Source organism: Rhinolophus sinicus, chromosome 14 (assembly GCF_057876585.1).
Source record: "Rhinolophus sinicus isolate RSI-liver-muscle chromosome 14, RSI-T2T, whole genome shotgun sequence".
NCBI lineage: Eukaryota > Metazoa > Chordata > Mammalia > Chiroptera > Rhinolophidae > Rhinolophus > Rhinolophus sinicus.
This window is the reverse complement of record NC_142514.1, coordinates 144,194,744-144,200,743: the sequence shown is the minus strand read 5'-3', so window position 1 is coordinate 144,200,743 and position 6,000 is coordinate 144,194,744. Positions and strand designations below refer to the sequence as shown.

The 6,000-nt window shown below is 44.2% G+C and overlaps 1 protein-coding gene across 1 annotated transcript in view; it reads left to right on the top strand.

Moving 5' to 3' along the window:
• Nucleotides 1-3,088: 3,088 nt before the first annotated feature.
• Nucleotides 3,089-6,000, top strand: part of LOC148755847 (interferon-induced very large GTPase 1-like) — a 57,434-nt gene continuing 54,522 nt past the window's right edge. Inside the window, exon 1 of the mRNA XM_088791614.1 lies at nucleotides 3,089-3,329. The gene's annotated coding sequence lies outside the window, so the exon portion shown is untranslated. The remainder of the gene's footprint in view (nucleotides 3,330-6,000) is intronic.

Genomic DNA, 6,000 nt, shown 5'->3' with positions numbered 1-6,000 from the left:
AGACCTCAAGGGCTCAATTGTTATATATAGCCTTCAGCATCTTTAACAATCGAGGCCAAGCTGAGGAGGATAAAAAGACCCAGCATCAGAACAGACAGACCAGGCAGCAAGCTCAAATGTGATCGGTTACTGTGAGTAAAGCTCTTCGGCCTCAGGGTCACCAATAGAGTTAAAGAAATGGTGTAAAGGGACATTCCCTGAAGCTCCAAATAGGAGTCTGCTTTAATTGGAAAGTCAGAGCATTAGAGCAACCACTGTCCTCGACACAGGAAATAGATAGCCCCCTGGGCCCTGTCTCCAATGTAACAAACCATGCCACTGGAAGAATGAATACCCCCACCTCTGAAGGGAATGGTGGGTCCCCAAACCAATAATGGCCCTATGTGAAGAGGACTGAAGGGGCCCCGTGGTTCCTGGTGGCTCCTCACAAAAGACGTCTCATGACTACAGAGGAACCCCGGGTGACCCTTGAGGTAGCAGGTAAGAAAATAAATTTTGAAATGATATGGGAGCCATCTATTCCGTCTTAATGGATCATGCAGAGCTCTTGATCCGTAAAGTTTGCACTATCACTGGGTTAGATGACCACGCCCAGAAAACGTACTTCTCCCCACCCCTTTGCTGTCCCCTCACTATACACTGTCTAGTCTCAAGAATTCTTAGTTATGCCAGAATGCCACACTCCTTTAATTGGAAGGGATTGAACGATGATCTGGCAAAAACATACAGGTTCTTAACTCCCCTCGGAAACCCAATCATTTAATATCCCTCTTGGCCTGAGACCCTGGCCCGAGCAAGGTACCTGGGATTCTAATCCCTGCTCATATGTGATCAGTATGAGATAAGGGGATGCTCGGAGAGGCTACGCAGGTACCTCCTTTAAGATCAGGCTAAAGGACATGGCAGGATACCCAGGCAAGTGCCAATACCCCTTGAGCCCTGAAACTCACAGGGGAATAAATTACCTCATTGATAAATTTATCCATCATAGGCTGATAAGCCCCTGCCACTCCCCTTATAACACCCCTACACTTCCTGTACAAAATCGAAATGGAGAATATCATATGACCAGGACTTGAGCGCTATTGATGAGGCTGTAGTTCACCATCACCCGATAGTCCCAAATCCTTATACCCTTTGGACTCAAGTTCCCCATGACACAAAGTGGTTCATGGTACTAGACCTCAAAGATGCATTCTTTTGTATTTCCCTTCACTCTGAGAGTCAGCCATTGTCTGCTTTTCAATGGACGGATCCTGACACCTATGAAACTGCCCCGTATTCCTGGATTGTCCTCCCACAGGGGTTTTGGGGCAGCACCCACCTCTTTGGACAGGCTCTGGAGTGAAACCTCTGGAAATAAAATTGCCCTGAGGGACCATCTTCCAATATGTAGATGATATTCTGATTTGTAGCCCCACCAAACAGGACTCTGATGCTAACACCATCCTAGATCTCCGTTTTCTGGGGGAAAAGGGATGTCACGTACCACCAGCCAAGGCCCAAATCTCTCCTCCAGCCGTTAAATACTTAGGCTGTCATTTGATTCATGGATCTCGATGCCTTTCTATAGACCAAAAAGAAACAAAAATAAAAGCCCTTAAAACCAGTGCACATATTGGGAGGGACTTGCAAGGGAAACCTGGTGATTACACTATGTACCTCCTAAAGCAGAGAGGACACCAACCAGGCCCAGAGACGCTGAGATTTGGGGAAGACCCTTATCCTCCCAATGTAATTCATATCGACCACTGGGGCCCCCACTTAACCACATGGTTTTACTTCTCTTCCCCAAAATGTCCATGTGCCCCACCTAGATATTTGTTCCTCTGTTATCCTACCACAAATATGTACCCCAGTGAGGGCTCCCACAATGGATTTTATCACTCTGTAGCTCTAGCATACCACCGTATTCACAATTCTCAGTTCAAAGGTCAATGTACCCTCAGGTTCCTAGGTCCTCAGGGTATTTCCAGGGATTGTTAATAACATCACACAACCCTGATCCAGGGGAGCCGTAGGACTTATCTTAGCTGGTTTTGGGGCTGCCATCGGTCTAGCGGCCCCTTAGGGAGGATTTGCCTATCATGGGGTCACTTTAAGAAATCTGACAGAGTACGACTACCCTAATGAATAGCACCGGAGATGCCCTCCATAACCTACCATGCTCACTCCATTCACTCACAAGCGTTGTCCTTGGCAACCGATTGGCTCTTGATTGATCATCTGCTAGCCGAACAAGGGGGTGTATGTGCAGTGATTAACAAGACTCGCAGCACCTATATTAATACTACTGGCCAGGTAGAGGAAGATATTAAAAGGATATATGATCACACTAAACGGCTTCATTGTTTCACAAGGAGAAATCCAACAGCTGACTTTGTCTGACAGTCTGAAGAATATTTTGCCTTCCATAACCTGGTGTCTGCCCCTGCTGAGACCCTTGATCTTTATCCTACTACAACTACTGTTCAGACCATGTCTTTTTAACCTCCTCATCAAATTTGTCTCCTCTAGGTCACAGCAGTTCCACATAAAGATGACAGTCCTTCAGAGATTTAAACTGGTACCCTCAACAGACACCACACTGGAGGGAGGTCTTGACCCCCTAGTTCAGGCAGGTAGGGATTTTCAGTCCCAGGCTAGGTAGGGACAACACCTCATCTCAACCTGAAGCAACTACAGAAGCCTGATCTTGACGCCTCATGTCCCATGTGATTATGGGTCTGAAAACCTCTCAGGGGGGATTTATAAGGCAGGATAAGTTGCTTAGGGAAACCATCCCCTCCGGGATACAACATGAGGCACCACCCTAGAGTTTCATAACAAGCTGCATCCGGTATCTGCAGCTAGGAAAAAAACAAGAACATGCTTTATCTGGCAGGACCAGTATCCATGACTGGGACCTGACATTTAGCTAATTTTAATGTCATTATAATCCCAATTCCATTGTGGTTATTTTAACTCCCATCATACATGGGAAACCATGACAGTTCTAGCAGCACCAAATAAGGAAGAAAAGAGAGGTGGATAACCCAGGGGGCGGATTCAGTCACTAACTGAGATTTAAAAAAAAAATCACTCGGAACTTCCTTAGGGTGACTCAGTCTCTGAGTTCCCTTGCACTGCCCTCTCAGGTGTGTACTTGGACTTCAGTAAACTCCCTGAGCTTTCCTGCTTCTGTCTCGCTTTTGTATTTTTTCCTACACGAAGACAAGAACCTGCTCACTCACCACTGCTTCGGGTTGAGTCGGCCTCAGGATATTCCTGAGAGCCTTTGGCAACACCTGGAGCAAATTGAAGACAGGAGCTTGGAGTCAAGGAGACAGGTAGGTGAAGAAGAAGTGAAATAGGGTAGACAGATACAAGGGCAGACTCAAACACTAAAGTAGAAACAGAAATTGATGGAAATAATCATGGGTAACAGAGACAAAGGCAGATTAAGACCTGATAAGAACACAAACATGAATCTGGCATTGTCATTATTCCAAAGCACAGCTCCAAACGTGGGGGAAAGGGACGATATTATCTAAACCAGGGGTGTCCAAACTGCGGCCCGCGGGCCAAGTGCAGCCCGCGATCCATTGTTAATTGGCCTTCAGCAAATTCAAAAAATATATTTAGTTTACTTAAATAAGCCAGGTGAGGCAATACGTACTTCACCTAGAGTGAGTGGCCCGGATGTTTGTGTATTTTACCACATATGGCCCTTGGTGAAAACCGTTGAAAAAAGTTTGGACCCCCCTGATCTAAACAGACAATTAAAGAATTTGGCAATTCGTATTATCAAATAAAAATAAGCATAGACAGGTAAAAAGAGACTTTATTTGAAAGGATTATTGCAAGAAGGGGAAGGAGACTGTTGCAATAGGTAAAACAATACAACCACAGAGCTGCAACTGACAGGCCAGGCAGAAAGGAATTTTCTTTATAGGGAAGGATCAGCAAGGTTCTGCTAGAAAGAACAGGATATGGAGGGAGTGGGACATTCAGAATGTTTCTCCATGAGGTTTGATGATTCTCAGGCAGGAGTTTTAAGGAGGGATTGTTTGCTGGGTTAGAAGGTAGGCAGGTCAAAGTTCAGGGGCCTGGAGAAAGCACAGAAGCTTAGTTAAGGTTTAGTGATAAATGGAGATAAACAGCTCAGCTCATCTTTTTTGAGGCCAGAGAAACAAAAAGGGAATGTGAAGGGTCTGTATCTGGCCTCATTATAATTGAAAAGGGTAAGCATCAGTGAGTCTTATCTATCCAAGTCATATGGGGGAAGGGTGGTTCTTTGCAGGAAGCCATATCTTAGAGCAAAAGGGTGGATAGATTTCTTTAACCGTTTTCCAGAAATAAGGGGCTCAGGAAAGTTTAACATTGTTATTATGACAGGTGCTATTGTAAGCACAGAAGAGAGAGGTACTAACTCAAACTGAAAGATAAATGGACAGCTTCACCAAGAAGCAGAATGTTTACCTGGGTCAGGAGTATAAAGCCCTGGGCAGAGACGATGGAGAAGGACTCATGCAATATAATAATATAGGGGAGGAAAATTTTCCCTTCTAAGTTGGTTGGCCGGTCTAATAATTAAATTGACATAAGACAGATTAACAGAAAACCAAGTGTAATTACATACACATGGGAGCCCCACAAAGACATGAAGACTCAAGGCAATCTGTCAATTAAGGCTTATATACCATCCTGAGCTAGGAAGCAGGGTGGGTGTCTGGAGCTTCAAAGGGGAGGAAGGTAATTCAGAGGAAGATGAAAAGAGCAAATGTTTGGTAAACAAATGTTTGCCATGCCATGCAGATAAATTCTTTCTGATTTAAAAAGTTATCTCTGGTAATAGCTCTTTTCCTGGTACAGGACCCCATCAAAAATACTTTTAGGCAGTCAAGGGAGAGGTTAAAAGCTTTTCCTGAGTCTGCTGGGTCTTAATTAGCTTCACCTCAAAACAATCCATGTGCCAAAATGGCACATGGGGTAGTATATTCTGCTCCCCCTCACTGTACAGGATTTAGAAAACTGTGAGGTTCAGGAAAGGTGGCAGAGTGCAGTTTCCAAGTGAAGAAAGTGAAGTAGAGCATAGGAAAAGGAACAAGAGTACTTGTGAAAGGAATTAGGTTAATTGTTGCCAGGTTATGTGGGGTCTTGAATGCCAGGACCATGTAATTTGATCATATCATAAACCAATAAAAAGTTTTCAATGTTTTGTAAAATGTAAGTTTCAGGATGAAATGTGAAAGATGGACCACAATAGGAACAGAGACAACAAACTCTAGGGTTTTTCATAGAGAGTAGTCAAATAAATAAGGCAAACTACTGCCCAATATTTAGTAAGTATCCAACAGGGACCACAGTTTGGGGAAAGAAATAGGAAAAAATGGGCTTCAAAGACATAGAAGGGGCCCACGTCACCATTTCCCCTATCAGGATTGGATGGATACCCCAAAGTGGCTAGAGCCAGGAATTTAGGATGAGTTTCTAATTGGATAAGCCATTCTACATAGCTAATCCAACAAGTCCAAAGAGCAGCTCCAAATATGAAACGAATAATAAGATCATCTTGATGTGTCTCATGAAACTGAAGAACAAAAGCACAGACCAGAGAGGCCAGAGGTTACAGAAGATGATAGTTTATTTAAGGAAGGGGATGTAGCTGCCGAACGGGAGGGAGGACCCGAAACGGGGATGCCCACAGCTAAAGCAAAATACTTCGGTTTTTATATTTTCCTTGTGTATCTAAGGAGAAAAGCTGACATCTACTGGTCAGTTTTATCAAATTGTCAGCCTTGAGGAGGCTTTTCAGAAGGCTTTTTGAAACAGTTTGAAACAAACCAGCTGTTCAATGCTAGCTGTCCTGTGCTAAGGATGCTTCCCAGGGCTACAGCCTTGAAGATGTGACAGTCTTTGTCCATTCTACCAGGGAGTTCCTGATTGCCTGCAGTTATGCTAACTAACCTGCCTCAATCCCTCCTCTGAAAAGGAAACCCTAACTGCCATTAGGGAATA